The following is a 20,000-nucleotide window of genomic DNA, read 5'->3' as shown; positions in this document are numbered from 1 at the left end:
CACCCACTCACTCCCTTCTCAGCTGAGGCAGGATTTCTCAAACGGCAGGTTGAGATTACCTTTAGTGAATGTGACCAAAATGATCTTTTAATAAGATGGAAAAGAATAAAATAGAACAGAAAATATTGCAAGAAGAAGTATTATTTCATGAAATCTGTTTCATATATGTATATTCGAAGTACAAGTTTCAAAAAGTTAAAAACATGACTCATAACACATATAAGATAAACAAGGGATCAAAGTTTATTCAACCCGTTAGAGGTGGAACCTGCAGGACGATGAAGTTTGTTCTGAGAGCATTTGAAGAACTGGTTATTTATAGGCAGGCGGAGGCAGTAAAGGCCTGTTAAGTTCAAGGGGGCAACAATTAGACTGATAGCTCATGTAGCTAGTTGTGGGTTTTTTTAATTTATCCCCTTAGGGGGTCATAGAGTTTCTTGACTCTGTGACTGAATATCTTCCATTAGTTCTGGAAGTTTTCAGACTTTCAAACTTTCCTTCTACCCCATTTACTTTTCTCCTCTTCTTCTAGGACTTCAAATTATGTGTTAGACTTTCTAAATGTATCCTCCCTGTATCTTACCCTCACTTCTGTACTGCTCTATCATTTAGTCTCTTCTAGCTCATTAATTCTCTCGTCAGCTGTGTCTATGTTAAATCTATCCATTGAATTTTAAATTTCTATTATTGCATTTTTCAGGTTTCAATTTTGATCAGTTTTCTTAAATCTATTTTTTTTAAATATTTCTAATTTTGTGTCAAATTCTTAATTTTATTTTTTCTTATCCCCTTTACTTTTGTAAGCATAGTTACAAAAGTTCTAAGGATTATGACCAATAACTCCAATATATGGAAGCTATGTGGAACAATTTCTATTGTCCATTATTTCTGGTGGTTTTGTGCATATTGTCAGGTTTCTCCCTGGGCCTGGTTTCTTTTGATAGTGTGTTCATTCAGAAAATGTATTAAGTTTCTGGTGGAATAAATTTGAAGTTTAGGATGATTTCATTTTCCTCGAAGAAGATTTACTTTTGTTTATTTACACTTGTCTAAAGGCACCCACAATCCAGAATCACCAGAATTCCAGTTTCAAGGAATGAGATTCTTTGAAGCTGTACTGCCGTCCTTTAGAAGGCTAGTGTATTTCCAGTCCTTAATCATTTTGGGTTCCAACTCAAAGTTTGGGTATAAGAGACTATGGACTTCAGTTATATTTCACATAGCCCCATGAATCTAAACTACTCACCTTCTCAGCTTCTTTTTCTGAAAATGGGAAATACTACTTCGAGGAAGGGATTTCCCCAGTTGCTCGGTGGTAAAGAATCTGCCTGCCAATGCAGGAGATGCAGGAGACTTGAATTCAAGCAGGAGATGTGGTTTCCATCCCTGGGTCAGGAAGATCCCCTGGAGGAGGGCGTGGCAACCCACTCCAGTAGTTTTGCCTGGATAATCCCACGGACCGAGGAACTTGGTGGGCTATAGCCCATGGGGTTGCAAAGAGTTGGACGTGCCTGAGCTGCTGAGCAGCATGCACTAAGAGGACAGTGGTACGTAATACGTAACTTACCTCGGGAGTTCTGTCTTCTCCTGGTTCTTATCCGATAACCCTTTATTACCTTGTTCATTTTCTGATGCTGATGCCTGTAAGAGAATGCTGGTCATATTTGATTCAGCTTTTCAAGTTATCCTTTGAAAGAGAGTTGAGTCCAGTATTAACAGAAGTGGAAATCCAATTTATGCTTTTATCTTTATTCGTTTTTTGCCTTCTGGGTTCATTTTCTTGATATATTTTATTTTTGTTGTTGTGAAGTCACTCAGTCGTGTTCAACTCGTTACCGACCCCATGGATGATAGCCTGCCAGGCTCCTTTGTCCATGGGATTTTCCAGGCAAGAATACTGGAGTGAGTGGCCATTTCCTTCTCCAGGGATCTTCCCAACCCAAGGATCGAACCCAGGTCTCCCACACTGCAGGCAGACTCTACCATTTGAGCTACCAGGGAATTCCATTATATTTTCAACCTTTTTTTTAAAAAAATCATTGCTTAATAAAATTTTGTTTCCTAATAAATGGACTTAATGCTGCATATTTTCTTTTTTTTAAATATATTTTATTTATTTGGCTGTGCTTAGCTGTAGCATATGGGATCTAGTTCCTCAACCAAGAATCAACCCGAGCCCCCTGCATTGGGAACGCAGAATCTTAGCCACTGGACAGCCAGCAAAGTCCCCATATTTTCACGATACTATTTTGGCCATATCCAACGAGATCAATATGCAATTTCTTTCACTTTCCTTCATTTCCCAATAGTTTGTAATTTCCACTTTGATTTTCTTTTTAATCTAACAGTCATGCAAATTTCTTTTTATTTACTTGTAAATGGTTGTAGTTTTCCTTTTTGTTTTGAAAAGGACCATTCATTTATTATTAATTTATAATATTATTACTTTGTGGTCAGAGTGTATATGATCTGTTTTTTAGAATTATTAAAGTGTCTTTGATGGTCTAGCACTTTATTTTTTTGAATGTTTCACGTGCATGTTTGAAAAATACATATTTTCTGTTTATTAACTTATTAATTTTGTTATTTAAATCTTCTGTAGCCTTACTTATGTTAATTTCTGAGAAAGCCCATTCAAGTATTCCCCAAATTTTATGAATTTGTGAATATCTATTTTTCTTGTATTTCCAACAGCTTTTGTTTTATATTTTGAAAATCCATTTTTAGTTTCATAAAAACTCATGACTATTGTATATTCTTGATGGATAGGATCTTTTATAAATTTGAAATATTAAATTGCTTTAGATTTAGTTTGTTTGAATTTAATATTGTTACTCCTACTTTATTTTTATGCATTTGTTTGATATATCTTTTATTAGTCTCTCCTATTTCTTAGTCATTCTAGATTATTTTGATTTAGAAGTATCTCTTACAAATACCATGTAGCTAGATTTTTTCTTATCTAACAAAAGACTCTTTAAATAGCAAACATTATTTTTATAACTTGAATGAAAGTTTAAAAGTAAATAAATGAAATGAAAGAAAAAGCATAATTAATGGATAATTCATAGAAGAGGAAATATGCATAGAGGAAGGAATATTGCCTTTCAGTAGGTGTCAAAATGTTCCACTTTACTTGCAATAAAGACAAATCAGAATTACATCAGAAACCATTTTTCAACTATAAGACTGACAAAGATCAAAAGTTTGATACCACTATGTAGTTGAGCGTGTAGGGAAACAAACCCTCCATCATGGTTTAAGGGAGTACAATTGCTGCAGAGTTTTCAAAATTTAAGGTGCACCTACTTTTGAGCCAGAAGTCCTACTTGTAGGGATATTTTTTCCTACAGATATGCTTGCACATTTGCAAAACCACAAGGATACTTATTACAGCGTTGTTTGTACACATAAAGAAAATAATGGAAACAACCTGAACATATCAGTAAGGGACAAATGAAATAAATTCTAGTAAATCCATGCATTGGAATCATTACAGCTTTTTTAAAAAAAGAAACAGTGATACTGCTCTAGGTGTACTGATACACAACAACTTCCAAGATATATGTTTTAAAATAAAAAAGCAAGATGTAACAGTACGGTAGGCTACAACATAATGTTTGAATATGCACGGAATATCTCTGGAAGAACACATATGAAATTTGTATTAGTAATGGCCTTTAGGACAAAGGTGACAGGGACATAACTTCACAGGATGCTTTTTGGCTCTTGGAATTGTGTAATATGTATTGTAATATGCCGTTTTTTTTCAAGTGGCTTATTCAAAAGCCACTAACAGGAGAAGCCACATAGCAAGCCACATAGTAAACCATTTTCTTTTGACATTTCTGGAAATTTGTTTCCCAGTGTGACATCTGACACTTAACTTGGTCACTTGGGTCCTCACCTAAAAGTAACTGTTGTTCAGTCACTCAGTCATGTCTAACTGTTTTCAACCCCATGGACTGTAGCATGCCAGGCTTCCCTGTCCTTCACCGTCTCTTGGAGCTTGCTCAAACTCATGTCCATTGAGTCAGTGATGCCATCCAACCATCTCATCCTCTGTTGTCCCCTTCTCCTCCTGCCTTCAATCTTTCCCAGCATCAAGGTCTTTTCTAATGAATCAACTCTTCACATCAGGTGGCCAAAGTATTGGAACTTTAGCTTCAGCATCAGTCCTTCCAATGAATATTCAGGATTGATTTCCTTTAGGACTGACTGGTTTGATCTCCTTGCTGTCCGAGGGACTCTCAAGAGTCTTCTTCAACACCACAGTTCAAAAGCATCAATTCTTTGGTGCTCGGCCTTCTTTATGGTCCAAACTCTCACATCCATATACTACTAGAAAAACCAAGAGTTTGACTAGACAGACCTTTGTCGACAAAGTAATATCTCTGGTTTTTAATACACTATCTAGGTTTGTTATAGCTTTTCTTCCAAGGAGCAAGCATCTTTTAATAACGTATTAAAACAATTAAATCCTTACATACATATAGTACCTTATTTTTTTCTTTCTTTACTTCTTTTTTCCTCTTTCTTTCTTTTCAGGGGAGGGGGGTATCTAGAAAGAAGTGTTTGGGGAAAAACATATATTTGAAGATATCCAGGAATTAAGTACAAGGACAAATAGTATGCATAAATAATGGTTTGAGATGTGAGAGTAGGTAAAAACTAGTCTGATTCTTTTAATTAATTCATACATTTTTGTGATTTTGCAAATGAAAATTAACAAAAGTTTTCTAAGCCTCCTGAGCATAGAGAATTTATGTTTACATTGCTTTCCAAGGAATTAAATTATACAGCAAAACATCCCCAAAGTAAAAATCACCAATAAACCACCACTTGAAAAACTATATAAAGTAACAAATGGAAAGACTTCTGCTCTGTTTCCCCAATTACATTCCTTTAAAATGAAGTCTTGTTCATAATTTACTGCATATTCTTCCAGACCCTGTTCTATATTTATATAAACCTTTTTTTTTTACCTGTTGGTGAAAAAATCATGTTGATACTTTAATGCAAATTCCTTTAAATATTATAAAGTCTCAGGGCTTTTTAAAAAAATACGCCTTTTCACTATTTCCATTTCTTCCATGAAGTCCTTAGTCATATCCTCTGATCTTTTTCCTATTGGATTTTTTTGCCTTTCTTATTAGTTTGCTGGTGTTCTTCTTCTACTTAGGGAGATCTGTTACATGCATTGCAAGTATTTCCTCCTGGTTGTCTGTTCTTTATATGTTGGCTATTATTTAGGGTACCTTAGCTAACTTCTGTGTGGTCCAATCTAGCATTTTTTTCCTTTCATGACTTATGGGTTTCATATCCTGCTTGGGACAACTGCAAGATTATTAGGGGAAAAAAATCCTCCTATGTTGTAGCTTATATGTGACAATTTCATTTTTTACCTGCTACTTTTTTTTTCACAGTTAGCAATTCAATCCATCTGGAATTAATTTTTGGTTTTGGTGTGACCTAGGATCTTATTACCTAATTATTCTCACATCACTTAATTAAATAATATCCATAATTAATTAATTAATTAATAATCACATAATAAATTGTTCCAACATTTTATTAAATGATAGCTCAGGAGTTTAATGGATACCCCATCTCCTATCTAGGAGCAACCTTCTTTACATTACAGGACTTAGTTGGAAATTTGATCTTCCATTCCACTCCAGAACATTCCTTTGGTGCCAAGTAGCTCTCAAGAATTGCCTCTGGACCATCCCCTGCTGGGCTTCTCAGGTGGCTCTAGTATTAAAGAACCCACCTGCCAATGCAGGAGACATAAGAGACGTGGGGTGTGATCCCTGGGTCAGGAAGATCCTCTGGAGGAGGGCATGGCAACCCACTCCAATATTCTTGCCTGGCAAATCCAGTGGGCAGAGGAGTCTGGTGGGCTACAGTCCATAGGGTTGCAAAGAATCAGACACAACTGAAGTGACTTAGCACGCACACATACATCCCCTGCTACTGTGATGACTATCTAGAGCTCAGAGTTCTAGTCCACTCAAGGGTGACCCTCCATCTTCACTGGAGGCCAGGAGGAGATGGGACGAACAGGCCTTTCTACCTCATGCCACTCTGCCTCCTCAGTGTCCATAAGACCCGAAAACACTTGTTCCTTTAGCGAAAAGTTAGGACACTTCCAGAGGTAAATCCGTACATAAGAGAATCGAACATGTTAAATCTCACTTCTCCTTCAAGTTGTACAAAGGTGGGCAGCTGGTGGCCCAGACCATCCAGACCCTGTGCTTCAGATGCTTCTCAAGCAGTTCTCTAACTGTGTTCTTTGGTTTGTTCATTGTTCCTCTTGCATCCTCTTTTTCAAGTCTTAGAAGAAACCAGCCCCGCTGAAACCTTGATCTCAGCCTTCTAGCCTCTAAAACTGTGAGAAAATAAGTTTCTGCTAAGTCACTCAGTCTGTGGCACTTGGTCTGCCTTTCTTGAGTCTGTGGCAGCCCTAATAAATTAATACATCACCTCTTTATAAAAAGACCTCCTGCTTATAGCAACTTATTTGAATATAGCAGTCTCCTTGAATAGTTAGAGGTTATTATTCTTCTCCTCCTGATAAGGTAAATAAAGTTCAGTGAGGTAAAGAACAATAAGTGGCAGACCAAACATCAAACCCAAGGCTTTGGGTACTGAGTTTAATGCTCTTTCAACTAGATTTGAGGTGAAGGGGGAAGGACTAGGTAATATGAATGTTTCTACTGCAGAAATGGGAAGTCAAGAGGAGCCTACTATCACCCTGGTCACCAGAGGCTGGGTGATGTCAGTAAGAAGGTAGAACCACTTACCTGGTCCTGCGTGATGACAGATTCTTGAAACAGTACTCCTCAGCCCTAGTGACTTCAGGGGGGTAGCTCACTGTTATCCCATCCAGGGCATCCATGCAGAAGTCTAAAGACATCAAGAGTATGCGCTGGCCTTCTGAGTTTGCACAGTTTTATTTGAAATTCCATTTTGTACCATAAAGTTATCTTCAGTAAATGTAGGAATACCTACCACTATATAATAAACAATCTGTTAGGTCTGTGTCCCAGGTTCCTGAGATAGAGCTTCTAATTGTTGGAATTTTGTCAGTGATAGGAGTGTCTTTGTTATTCATGGTGGATCCCTAGATAGTTTCAGGATGGAAACTGGCCATGCTGAAAAAACTGGTCACATAATTAAAGGGTTGAAGCTTCAAGACGGGATACCAGCTCAACTTCTGGGAAGGTGGGGGGAGGCTGGAGACTGGGTTCATGGCCAATGATTCATAGGCCAATCTCTGCCTATGTAATGAAATCCCAATAAAAACTCTGGACACCAAAGCTCAGTTGAGCCTCCTGGTTGGTGCTAGAAGGGTGACACATCCTGATTCCACGGGAGAGGACATGGAAGTTCCACATTCAAGACCCTTCTAGAGTTCATCCTAGGGAATTCCTTGGCAGTTCAGTGGTTAGGGCTCTGTGCTCTCTCTGCTGGAGGGCCTGGGTTCAACCCCTAGTCAGGGAGCTAAAATCCCACAAGCCGTGTGGTGTGGCAAAAAAAACAACCCCAAACCTTTATAGAGCCAATCCTATAGGTCTCTTCTTTTGGCTAGTCCTGATTCATATGGTTTATAATAAAACTGTAAGTATAGAGCCTTCTTAAGTTCTATGAGTCATTCTAGTGAATTGTCAAACCTGGAGGGGTTGTGGGAAACTGAATTTGTAGTCAGTTGGTGAAAACTACAGGTAACCTTCTTGTTGTTGCTGTTTAGTCACTGAGTCTTGTCTGGCTCTTTGCAACCCTATGGACTGTATCCTGTCAGGCTTCTCTGTCCATGGGATTCTCCAGGCAAGAATACTGGAGTAGGTTGCCATTTCCTTCTCCAAGGGATCTTGCTGACCCAGGGATTGAACCCATGTCTCCTGCATTAGCAGGCAGATTATTTATTACTGAGCCACCAGGGAAGTCCCAAACTTGTGGCTGGCATCTGAAGTGAGGGCAGTCTAGTTGGGAACGATGCCTTTAACCTGTAGAGTCTGCATTGACTCCAGATAGTTAGTGTCAGAATGGTAGTATTGTACCTGCCCTTTCCCTTCCTTGTGGTTGGTTCGAATTTTGAGGGATTACATATGAGGTGCCCAAGCTTGTCCTCAGCTACTATGGCCTATGCTGCCAGTAACTGAAACATCTTCATTTCTACCTGGCTTCACTCTCTACCCCTATTCCTGACCCAAAAGCTCTCACGTCCATCTCTCTCTCTCCTCTCCCTCCTCTCTCACTTTCTCTCTCCTACTTTTCTACTTCCACATCTTTTATGGGTTCCTGGGAGCATCTGGGGAGAAGGCAATGGCACCCCACTCCAGTACTCTTGCCTGGAAAATCCCATGGACAGAGGAGCCTGGTAGGCTACAGTCCATGGGGTCGCTAAGAGTCGGACACGACTGAGCGACTTCACTTTCACTTTTCCCTTTCATGCACTGGAGAAGGAAATGGCAACCCACTCCAGTATTCTTGCCTGGAGAATCCTAGGGATGGCGGAGCTTGGTGGGCTGCCGTCTATGGGGTCGCACAGAGTCGGACACGACTGAAGCGACTTAGCAGCAGCAGCAGCAGCAGGGAGCATCTGACTCTTTCTGAAAAACTGGGAGGTAATCTCAGGCCTATCTACCTGTATGCCCAAACATGTAGGTAAGATGTCCTCATCCTTGGCATGAGGGAATCTCTGGGACTTCCCTTCCAGGAAGGAGGTACAGGTGTGTTTTGTTCTCAGGTTCTCAGTCATTGGCAGAGGAAACGTGCAGGACACGGTCGCTATATCAGGGACACACATCAGCCTAGGAGGAGGAGGGGGGAGGAGGAGGAGGAGGGAGAGAAGGAGGAGGAGGAGGGAAGGAGGAGGAGGAGGGAGGGAGGAGGAGGAGGAGGGAGGGAGGAGGAGGAGGAGGGAGGGAGGAGGAGGAGGAGGGAGGGAGGAGGAGGAGGAGGAGGAAAATTTAACACTTGAGGACTTGCTATGTGCCTGGCACTGTTTTGACCATTTCTAATATGAGTTCATTTGATTCCCTCATCAACTGTAAGAGTTAATAATGTTACTATCCTAATATTTCACAAAACAGTGGGGCAGAGATTAAAAACAATTTTCTCAAGTCATACAGCTAGTAAAGTTAGAGCCAGAATTCAGAGACCAGGGTCCCAGTGATGATGAATGCTCTGTACTGGCTTCTTTTCCAGTAGCCCTCAGCCTCGCTGCCTTCTCTCTACCAGCTAAGGTAAATCTTTTGCTCTCAGAGCAGAAAATCCTGGCCCCCAGTAATCAAATATTTTGTTTAAAATATTCCAACACTTGTCTGAACTTCAACTTTTGCAAAGCAAATAACTGACTATTTTTTCTCTGCCTGTGTCAATCTTTCCCTAAGGGGAATGAGATGAAACCCTCCAACCACTGCTTCCTTAATGTGGAGGGCCCCTGGACTACATGGGGGCATCTGGAGGTGGTGTTGGACTTGGACACTTAAATGGGGCTCCCTATCCTGAAACAAAAGAATTTATTGAAAAAGAAATAGCATGATTCAGTGAAAAGAGTATGAGTTTTACTAAAATGCTTACAATGTTTTGTTAAGAAACAAAAGCAAGTTACAAAACCCTTTCAAGTGTTGATTCTCTGCCTCTTACACACACACCTCACTGGAAATACACACCAAATATAATAATGATTCAACTTTATAATTTAAATTATATGAGAATTCTATTCTATTCTTTATACTTTTCTGTATGTTTTCTTAATTATTTAGATGAATTTCTTCACAGTTAGAAAAATACTTGCTCACAACAGCAAAGAACATAGGTTGTAAAGCAGTCATCCCCAGTGGCCAGTGGACATCTTCTGCTTTAAGAGTCCTTTTGTTCTCCTTGATCCTTTGCATGTTCGAATACATGCTTTATTATTTTACTTTTTAAAATGCTTTTTTGATGTATGTTTATGTACAGTAAAATGCTCAGATCTCAAGTGTACAATTGACTGGGTTTGAAAAATATGTACACCCATGTAATCAGCCACCAAAATCAATGAATATTTCTATCACCCATAAAGCACTTTTATTCCTTTTTCCAGCAATCTCCTTACACCAAAGCGATCACTGTTCTGATTTATATCACTAAGAAAACTAATATAAGACTTCCCTGGTGGCACAGTGGATAGAAACCCACCTGCCAGTGCAGGGGACATGGGTTCAATCCCTGGTCTGGGAAGATTCCACGTGCTGTGGAGCAACAAAGCTCGTACACCACAACTACTGAGCCCATGTGCTGCAGCTACTGAAGCCCGTGCTCCGCATGGAAGGGTAGCCCCTTTCACCACATCTAAAGGAAGCCTGCGCACAGCAATGAAGACCCAGCACAGCCAAAATAAATAAATAAATAAATTTTTAAAATTATTTTAAAAAACAATATAAAAGGAATTGGATAGCATGTACCCTTGTGTATGGTTTCTTTTATATAATATAATATTTTGGAGATTTATCCATGTTGTTGTATATATCAGTAATTCATACCTTCTTTATTGCTGAGTAGTATTCCATTGTAAGAAATATCAAAACTGATGCTCTATTTTCCTGTGGTACATTTGGGTTGATTCTTGTTTGGGGATATTTAAAATAAAGCTGGTAAGAACTAAAAGAAAAAAAAGAAACACAAGTTGTATGAACATACAGACATAGGTTCTGATCCTGGCCTTGTTGCTTATTAGCTATAAGATTTGGGGCAAGTTACATAAAACTTGAACAAGCCTCAGTTCCCAACAATTAAATAAAAACGAATAATACATACCAAATTTACATGGCTGTTGTGAGAATGAAAGATAATATCAGCAAAGCCCCTCAGTTAACAAATGGTCATTATCATAATGTATGGGACTTCCTGGGTGGTGCTAGTGGTAAAGAATCCGCCTGCCAGTGCCGGAGATGCAAAAGACTGAGGTTCGATCCCTGGGTCAGGAAGATTCCTGGCGGAGGAAATGACACCCAACTTCAGTATTCTTGCCTGGAAAATTCCATGGGCAGAGGAGCCTGGAGAGCTACAGTCCATGAGGCCGCAGAGTCGGACACAATTGAGCAACTGAGCACATCCAGGTAATGACAAGACATCTGGCCCTAAACCACATGCTAAGTAGCAGGGTCTACAGGGATGAAGACACCAGTGAGGATGAACTTATAGCTGATTACTTACTGATGTTTTCATACTGGGAGCATTTGTAAATTCCTGGAATGGGCAGGAGGTTGAAGTTCAGGTTTTGCTAAGAAGGAGAGGCACCCTCAAGCACTCAACCACTTTCCTCATAGAGACCTTTACCAAACTCTGGGGATGCACAGAACGGGATATTGAAATCTAAGGAGAAAAGCCTCCACAAAGCCAAATGTTGCTTTCATCAATCTTGAGATATATATATGTAGCATTACAATGTACTGACTTGGCCAAAAAGTTTATTTGAGTTTTCCTGTGTGGAAAAACCCCAGTGAACTTCTTGGCCAACCAATGTTTCAATAGTTAAGAGGTTCTGTTCCCAATTTCAATGGAGTAGAAGTTGTTTCCACACCACCAAGCAATGCTCCCATACCAGCTGGGTGCCCCATAACTACTCAATTCTGACACTAGCTACTCTGGAGAGAGGATCAGATTCCATGGGTTAGAGGCTCAGTCCCACAAGACTAACCCTCACTTCAGATGCCAATCACAAGTCCAGATTGTTACCTGTGCTTCTAACTAACCAGCTACAGATTGGAGGTTCTCCTTGGACTTCAGACATCAGTCACAAGTCAAGGCTGTTATCTGTACTTCTGATCAACGGGCTATAAGTCAGAGGTTCCCACAACTCCCTTCTTGGGTTTGATTAATTTGCTAGAGCACTTCATGGACTCAGGAAACTCATTTACTCATTAGATTACTGGTTTATTACAAAGAATGTCAGTTCAGTTCAGTCGCTCAGTCGTGTCCGACTCTCTGCGACCCCATGAATTGCAGCACGCCAGGCCTCTCTGTCCATCACCAACTCCCGGAGTCTACCCAAACCCATGTTCATCGAGTCGGTGATGCCATCCAACCATCTCATCCTCTGTCGTCCCCTTCTCCTCCCGCCCCCAATCCTACCCAGCATTAGGGTCTTTTCCAATGAGTCAACCCTTCGCATGAGGTGGCCAAAGTATTGGAGCTTCAGCTTCAACATCAGACCTTCCAATGAACACCCAGGATTGATCTCTTTTAGGATGGATTGATTGGATCTCCTTGCAGTCCAAGAAACTCTCAAGAGTCTTCTCCAACACCACAGTTCAAAAGCATCAATTCTGCGGCGCTCAGCTTTCTTCACCGTCCAACTCTCACATCCATACATGACCACTGGAAAAACCATAGTCTTGACTAGACGGACTTTTGTTGGCAAAGTAATGTCTCTGCTTTTAAACATGCTATCTAGGTTGGCCATAACCTTCCTTCCAAGTAGTAAGCGTCTTTTAATTTCATGGCTGCAGTCACCATCAGCAGTGATTCTGGAGCCCAAAAAAGTAAAGTCTGACACTGTTTCCACTGTTTCCCCATCTATTTCCCATGGAGTGATGGGACCAGATGCCATGATCTTAGTTTTCTGAACGTTGAGCTTTAAGCCAACTTTTTCACTCTCTTCCTTCACCTTCATCAAGAGGCTCTTTAGTTCTTCTTCGCTTTCTGCCATAAGGGTGGTGTCATCCGCATATCTGAGGTTATTGATATTTCTCCCGGCAATCTTGATTCCAGCTTGTGTTTCTTCCAGCCCAGCGTTTCTCATGATGTACTCTGCATATAAGTTAAATAAGCAGGGTGACAATATACAGCCTTGACGTACTCCTTTTCCTATTTGGAACCAGTCTGTTGTTCCATGTCCAGTTCTGACTGTTGCTTCCTGACCTGCATACAGGTTTCTCAAGAGACAGGTCAGATGGTCTGGTATTCCCATCTCTTTCAGAATTTTCCACAGTTTATTGTGATCCACACAGTCAAAGGCTTTGGCATAGTCAATAAAGCAGAAATAGATGTTTTTCTGGAACTCTCTTGCTTTTTCGATGATCCAGCGGATATTGGCAATTTGATCTCTGGTTCCTCTGCCTTTTCTAAAACCAGCTTGAACATCTGGAAGTTCACAGTTCACGTATTGCTGAAGCCTGGCTTGGAGAATTTTGAGCATTACTTTACTAGCATGTGAGATGAGTGCAATTGTGCGGTAGTTTGAGCATTCTTTGGCATTGCCCTGTGAAAGGATACAAATCAACAGATGAAAGGACTGGTTGGAACAAGGTCTGGAACAAAGGAACTTTTGTCCCCATATAGTTTGGGCCTGGCACAGTGGCACGTGGAAGCATTGTTTCCCTAACCTGGAAGCTCTCCAAAATCTTCCTTTGGGTTTTATGGAGGCTTTATTACACAGGCGTGGTTAAGTAAATCACTGGCCATTGGTGACTAATTCAACCTTTAGTGCCTCATCTTCTCCCTGGAATTCAGGGAGTGGAACTGAAAGTTCCACGTCTCAAGGTTGGTTCCTCTGGCAACCAGTCTGTAGCCATGGTAAATATATATGATGTAACATTATTCAGTCGCAAAAAGGAGTGAAATGCCAATAGATGTTACAAAGTAGAGGAACCTTGAAAACATGCTAAGTGAAAGAAGTCAGCGGCAGAAGATTACATATTGTATGATTCCGTTTATATTAATATGAAATATCCACAATAAGTAAAGCCACAGAAACAGAAAACAGAAAGCAGGGGTTAGGAGTCCAAGAGCCTTGGTTTCGTTTTAGGTTGATGAAAATGTTCTGAAACTAAACGTCATTGTTGCACGGCATTTTGAATGTACTAAATGCCACTGAATTGTTTACTTTAAAACAGTTAATTTTATGTTACATCAATTTCACTTTTATTTCTAAAACAATTGCTATCTTCAAATTAAGGCACAGATAAGTATACTGTCTGATGGGTTTTAACTAGTGCATTACCTACAACATCTGAGTCAAGAATAGAGCACTGCCATCACTCCAGAAATTTCCCCTGTACTCCTTTTCTTACTATACCATCAACTCCCAGAGGGAAACATTGTTCGATTTTAATCCATATAGGTTAGTGTCCTCTGCTCTTGAACTCCACATAAATAGAATTATACAGTATGTATTCTTTTGTGTCTGACTTCTCTCACCCATGATGTTTTTGAGATTCATCATGTTGCGGTAATCAATGGTTTATTACTGAGCCGTACTCCAAACCAGTTTATCTAATCAATGGTTTATTACTGAGCCGTACTCCAAACCAGTTTATCTAATCGCCTGTTGAGAGACATTTGAATTGTTTTCAATTTTTTGTTATTATTAAAAAGCCACAGTAAGCATTTTTGATGGACATATGATTTGATTAAGGTGGAGAGAGAACACCTAGAAGTGGAATTGCTGAGTCGTAAGTAGGTAGGTAGTTAATTGCCGAGTCATATCACAGGTAGAGATATATGTGAACTTACAAGAAACTTCCAGTTTTCACAGTGATTGCACCTGGACCCTCACACCAGTCACATGTGAAAGCCCCAATTGCTTTACATCTTCTCCAACCTTCGGTCTTGGCTGAATTTTAAATTTTAACTCTTTTAGTGTTCTCTCATTGTGCTTCTATTTTGAATATGCATCATGAAATGGAATCTCCTTGGCCTTTTTAAAGGCAGCTTTATTTACTTATAATGCATCCATTTTAAGTGTGTAAGTTGATGCATTTCACCAAACATAATGGTTATAAACCAGCATCACAATCAAGGCATAGAATTATTTCCAACATGCCCCTCAACAGTCACTCCTGCCATCTAGTCCTTGGCAACCACAGATAAGCTTGCTATCATGAGTGAGCCTTTTCTAGAATGTTACATAAATGGAACCATAAAGTATGTAGTCTTTTGTTTCCAGCTTCTTCCACTCACCATAATAATCTTGAGATTCATCCATGTTGTTGCATGTGTCAATTTATTCATTTTTTATACCCAAGTCATACTGAGTTTGTTTATTCATTCACAATTTGTTTATTCACTCACTAGTTGCTGGATATTTGGATTGTTTCCAAGGTTTTGCTATTATGAATAAGACAGCTGTGACCATTTGCCCTGCAGGGTCATATGTTGGGTGTGCTTCACTTAGTAAGAACCTACTGAGCTATTTTTCAATGTACCATTTTGCATCCCCACCAACGATGTATGTGTTCCAGCTGCTCCATGTTCACAGACACTTGGTATTTTTAGTCTTTTTTCATTTGAGCCGTTCTGTGTAAGTGGTGTCTCCTTATAGTTTTTTAAGACTCCCCCTGTCTCCCCCCAACAACCCCCCACCCACCCACCAAACCCTTAAGTTAAGGGCTGACTTTCAATAGATCACAGTGAGCTGTTCCGCTACACAGAAACCCTGACCCAGAAGCAGGCTGTCTACATATGTTTCAGCACCAGGTTCCCCAGGAACGTGTCTTGAATGACATGTGAGGAGGAAGACCTCCTTTCTCTGAACTACAAGCTCTTGGCTCAGGCCATGGTCCTGAGTGTGTTGTGGGCCTCACAGGGAAGGGAGAGGAGAGCTTGGCCACCTGCCTGCAGCAGGGACTGCGGGACTGGCCAAGGGAGGTTCAGCCAGGCCTGCCCTGTGATTCTGCCTTGGTGCGCTTCTTATTCAGAGGCACAGTCGTAATCCCACAGGTGGTAGCTTTTCCCTATTGGCTCCTCAGCCTGCATCAGTACAGGTTTAATTGCACTTCTCTGACTTAACTAATGTTAAGGACTTCAGTCCTTCTGAACAAGTTGTCTTGATTAAATCACCTGTTTGCTGTTCTATGTTTATCACAGTTTTGTAACAGCAAAATGCTACTATACTGGTATCATAGAACCACTGTAATAGAACATGCTGTTACATAGTTACTGCTCCTCTATGAATATGGCTTTGGTAGTGTTACTGCTTTATTGTTTGCTTTAGAATCTATTTTATTTTTTTTACTCAATAGACATGATATTTATTATAAATATAGTTTTATTTTTTAAATAAATTTATTTATTTTAGTTGGGGGCTAATTACTTTACAATATTGTAGTAGTTTTTGCCATACATTGACATGAATCAGCCATGGGTTTACATGTGTTCCCCTTCCTGGACCCCCCTCCCACCTAGAGTCTATTTTAAATCTGTACTATATATGTATCAGGTACTTTGCTAGGTGCTTTACATATATCCCCTCCCTTCCCAACCCTCATAACTACCCATGGAGGTAGGCTTTGGTCTTCCCACTGTATTAGCTACAGTTTATCATTACCTTTACAAAATTGTTAGATTTCCCCATGCCAGTCTGCAGCATTCCATGCGTCTCAGTCCATTATAATAATTAAGGCACAAATGAGCTTTAGAAAACCACCCTGCTATTGATGATTCTTTTTTTTTAAACATTTATTTATTTATTTGGCTGTGCCAGATCTTAGTTGTGGCATGCAGGGTCTTTTCTCTTTAGTTGCAGCATGTGGGATCTTCCTATCCCAGGGACTGAACCCGTCCTCTGCACTAGCAAGCAGATTCTTAACCACTGGACCACCAGGGAAGCCCCCTATTGATGATTCTTGAATGCTTTCACCTATGAGAAATCTGCCAAGGACAACCTAAGGTTGCTCGCAGTTCTCAAGGCTCCAAAGCTGATGAACAGTCAAGTCAAATGAGCCTGACATTAACAAGGTGCAAACTGCTACAGGGGGATCAAAGGCCGAGTGTTGTTCGAGAGACTGGATTAGAATGTCAAGTGGCATGAAATGGAACTCCCTCAACTACACACCTCTGAAAACCATCAGCGTTCCAAAGCAGTTGAGGATTTGAGCCATAAACAGAGCTGAGCCTTAGCCTTAGGACAAACCCAGATGAAGCCAGGAGGGGAGCTCCCCCAGCTGCCTTCAGTGACTAAGTTATTTGGGTAACTGATTCAGCTGTGTCCCTGGATTATCAGCCTCCTTCACTGGCTTGGTACTGGATGGTCCCTGAGCACAATCAGGTGTGTCCTCTCAAGAGGGTGACAGGAGACACAATCACCCTCAACTATTAATAAATAGCCTGAAATCACAAGAATGGACCTATAACCACAAGCGTCCCTTGGCACAGCTGTTATGTTGGTGCATGTTCTTTGGCTCCAGTTCAAGGTCTCTATTTTCTGTGCCCTGCTCCTCCCTTCCCCAGCCTCTAGGCATCCACTACTCCCTTGCATTCTTTTTTTTTAAATTAATTTAATTGGAGGCTAATTACTTTACAATATTGCAGTGGTTTTTGCCATACATTGACATAAATCAGCCATGGGTGTACGTGTGTCCCCCATCCTGAACCCCCTTCCCACCTCCCTCCCCATCCCATTCCTCAGGGTCATCCCAGTGCATCGGCCCTGAGCGCCCTGTCTCATGCATCGAACCTGGACTGGTGATCTATTTCAAATATGATAATATACATGTTTCAATGCTATTCTCTCAAATCATCCCACCCTTGCCTTCTCCCACAGAAGTTCAAAAGTCTGTTCTTTACATCTGTGTCTCTTTTGCTGTTTCACATATAGGGTCATTGTTACCATCTTTCTAAATTCCATATTTATGTGTTAATATACTGTATTGGTGTTTTTCTTTCTGACTTACTTCACTCTGTAAAATAGGTTCCAGTTTCATCCACCTCATTAGAACTGATTCAAATGCATTTTTTTAATAGCTGAGTAATATTCCATTGTGTATATGTACCATAGCTTTCTTATCCATTCATCTGCCGATCGACATCTAGGTTGCATTCCCTTTTTAAATCAAAGCTTCTCTCTGAATAGAACAAAATAAGCCCAATTCACACACTTTTAATTTGCATTCTGTCTGTGAAATATTTAACCAAAGATATAAATCCCCAACAAAGAGTTAAACAGTAGAATGAATAATGGTGATAGGGTTTCTGTGTGCACCGGAGTGGAGGTAGGCGTGATGAGGTATCTAAACCCTGTCCTGGCCTCTTCACTTCCAAAATGTCTCTAGAGTGCCTTCATTCCCTCATGGAAAGGGTTTTACATCTCTAGCCTGCCTTTCCCTACACATAATTTCCATAACCTTGCTCAATTTCCATAACCTTGAAATGCAGGTATTAAATTAGTATTATTGTAAAACTTTAAAAAGCCAGCTGACATGCCCAAGGCTGCACAGAGGAATTGAGGTTTGAACCCGATGTCAGACTCCCAAGATCCATGTTCTTTTCTTAGTCCCATGCCACTTTTCCATTAAGTATTCATTCTAAGTTCCTTAGTGTCTGATCAAACTTGCGTAAATCAGAAGTAAACAAATAGTGACCACCCTCCTTGCTGCCGCCCCCACCCTCAAATCCTTGCTCCAGTGCTTCAGAAATACCCTGTACATGGCATTTCTTGCCTCAAGAGCACTTGCTCTTCTTTCTCCAAACAAGGACTAAGTACATTACCAAGTTAGGAAAAAACTGACATTCAACATTCAAAAAACAAAGATCATGGGATCCGGTCCCATCAGTTCATGGCAAATAGATGGGGAAACAATGGAAACAGTGACAGACTTTATTTTCTTGGGCTCCAAAATCACTGTAGATGGTGACTGCAGCCACGAAATTAAAAGATGCTTGCTCCTTGGAAGAAAAGCTATGGCCAACCTAGACAACATATTAAAAAGCAGAGACATCATTTTGCTGACAAAGGTTCATACAGTCAAAACCATGGTTTGTCCAGTAGTATGGATGGACATACTAGTATGTATGGATGTGAGAGTTGGACCATAAAGAAGGCTGAGTGCCAAAAAACTGATGTTTTTGAACTGTGGTGCTGGAGAAGATTCTTGAGAGTCCCTTGGACAGCAAGGAGATCAAGGCAGTCAGTCCTAAAGGAAATCAACCCTGAATATTCACTGGAAGAACTGATGCTGAAGCTAAAGCTCCAATACTTTGGCCACCTGATGCGAAGAGCTGACTCACTGGAAAAGACCCTGATGCTGGGAAAGACTTAGGGCAAGAGAAGGGGGCAAAAGAGGACAAGATGGTTGTATGGCATCACTGACTCAGTGGACATGAGTTTGAGCCAAGTCAGGGAGATAGTGAAGGACAGGGAAGTCTGGTGTGCTATAATTCATGGGGTCATAAAGAGTGGGACATGACTTAGCGACTAAACAACAACAACATTCTCAAATTTCAACTTTCTCCCAAATCTCATTACTTCCCCCAAATTGCTTATTTAGCCAAACACCTCATACTGTAGGTATGCACTGCTAAGTACGTATGCTGAATGCTTAATAAGCAAGATTTCATTTTCTCTCAAGGCCAAAAGGGAAGTATGAGACATAAACCTCATTCCTTTCTCCCATCCAGCAACACACTCACATCTATCAAGACACTCAAAGGTGATGAAAAATTTAAAAAGTACAAACATGTTTTAAACTATTGCTGTGCTTAGGTGCTCAGTTGTGTCCGACTCCTTGCACTCCCATGGACTGTAGCCCACCAGGCTCCTCTGTCCATGGGGATTCTCTAGGCAAGAATACTGGAGTGGGTTGCCATGCCCTCCTCCAGGGGATCTTCCCAACCCAGGGATCGAACCCAGGTCTCCCACATTGCAGGTGGCTTCTTTACCATCTGAGCCACCAGGGAAGCCCTTTAAACTACTGAGAACAATCTATCCCCACCAATCATTTAATTTCCCGACCACTCACTCCCTTGCTTCTCATCATACTGCAAGGCCGGTCCCTTCTCCAGTTACGGGAACGGAAGTGGTTGTGCTCTCTGGGGATTCTCGGAGGCATGGTATTGAAGTTGGTTTCCAGGGCGCGGCACAGCTCAGTCAGGCCTCCACACCTAAGCCCTTGCACCAGAGGACCAGCCACAGCAAAACAGCTTAAGCAGGTGGCTGGTCTCATAGGAAGGCTGCTTCCTGTCCCCGTCACAAGGTTTGTTTTGACATCTGCACTAGGACATGGCAGCCATGG

General features: G+C 40.8%; 1 long non-coding RNA gene across 3 annotated transcripts; it reads right to left on the bottom strand.

Moving 5' to 3' along the window:
• Nucleotides 1-220: 220 nt before the first annotated feature.
• LOC145543226 (uncharacterized) lies at nucleotides 221-14,735 on the bottom strand. 3 transcript variants are annotated; one of them, XR_014080558.1, is made up of 9 exons: nucleotides 14,506-14,735; nucleotides 12,124-13,252; nucleotides 10,807-10,981; nucleotides 10,533-10,650; nucleotides 8,651-8,816; nucleotides 6,807-6,909; nucleotides 4,500-4,561; nucleotides 1,568-1,641; nucleotides 221-343 (listed from the first exon to the last, which is right to left on the bottom strand). It is a non-coding gene; the product is annotated as an uncharacterized LOC145543226 (long non-coding RNA). The 3 variants fall into 3 exon arrangements; XR_014080557.1 differs by lacking the exon at nucleotides 14,506-14,735 and adding an exon at nucleotides 13,377-13,501; XR_014080559.1 differs by lacking the exons at nucleotides 1,568-1,641; nucleotides 14,506-14,735 and adding an exon at nucleotides 13,377-13,502.
• Nucleotides 14,736-20,000: the final 5,265 nt, after the last annotated feature.

Source organism: Giraffa tippelskirchi, chromosome 3 (genome assembly GCF_054371585.1).
Source record: "Giraffa tippelskirchi isolate mGirTip1 chromosome 3, T2T-mGirTip1v1.2.pri, whole genome shotgun sequence".
Lineage (NCBI taxonomy): Eukaryota > Metazoa > Chordata > Mammalia > Artiodactyla > Giraffidae > Giraffa > Giraffa tippelskirchi.
The sequence above is the reverse complement of the archived record's forward strand: the minus strand, read 5'-3'. Positions and strand labels throughout refer to the sequence as shown.